Source organism: Gavialis gangeticus, unplaced genomic scaffold (assembly GCF_001723915.1).
Source record: "Gavialis gangeticus isolate Ggan-Ray unplaced genomic scaffold, GavGan_comp1, whole genome shotgun sequence".
Taxonomy (NCBI): Eukaryota; Metazoa; Chordata; order Crocodylia; family Gavialidae; genus Gavialis; species Gavialis gangeticus.
In genome coordinates, this window is record NW_017729000.1 from 41,941,747 (window position 1) to 41,942,806 (window position 1,060).

The window sequence follows — 1,060 nt, forward strand, 5'->3', positions numbered from 1 at the left end:
CAGTACTCTTTCCTGCCTGTGGCAGGGGGTCAGACTTGATGATCTGCTCAGGTCCCTTCCAACCCTACCAACTATGAAACTATTTACATTTGTAGACATATTCATCCAGTTGACAAAAGCCAGGTTTAACAAGGTATAAAACACAAACAGCACAACAAACAATACTGGCTGGCAAAATATAAAATGCACAAAATACAAAATGTCAAATTATAAGAGATATAAGGTATAGGTACCTGGAGGGGGGGGGGAAGGGAAAACACAATGACCCCATTCCACTGCAACAAGAATTTCTCCCTGTCACTTCACTCACCCCTACTTGGTGTAGCTACTACTTGAACTCAGCTCTCCCACATGATAGGCAGAAACTCTACCACACAGCCACTAGTGCTAGTACTACTACATGCTACTATGGGTTTTGACCTTCCAGGAGCCCCTGCCTCATGTCATGCTTTCTGGCTTCTTGCTGGAGGAGCTGGAAGCAGAGCTGGGAACCTCTCAGGTCACTACTCAGCTTCTTGCTGGAGCTGGGGAACCTCTCCTGGTGGCTGCAGCCTCTCGTAGGGGGATCCTGGAGCCCACAGGGAACCTCTCCTGCCAGCCACACACTGCACTGCTGAGGGTTCCACTGCTGCCTGCAGGTCCTGCTCCTTCAGGCTCTTCTGGGGCAACTGCTGCTGGCCCAACTCTTGCCAGCTCTTTGAAACTCCTTCCTCATGGTCCCTCGCTGGTCTCCTCTGAGTCAGCTGTGCTGCCCCTTTTATCCCCCTCCAGGTGACCCGAGGGGCCAATCAGGAGACATAGAGGGTGAGTCTCTGGGACCTGATTGGTGAGGAAAGGGAATCCCAAGCCTTCCAATCATCTTTTACCCTTTCAAAACCCCTGGGCCAAATCACCACCAGGTAGCCTGTCACATGTGCAATCTATCTCTCTGGAGGAGTGCCCTTGTTGAGTGAACACCTTTTTAAGGTTTGTGAGGTGGCAATCCCGGGTGTTCTCCTCAGCATAAATTTGGTGGTATCTGAGGGCTTGGCTGTATATCACAACTTTCTTGGTGTGTTTA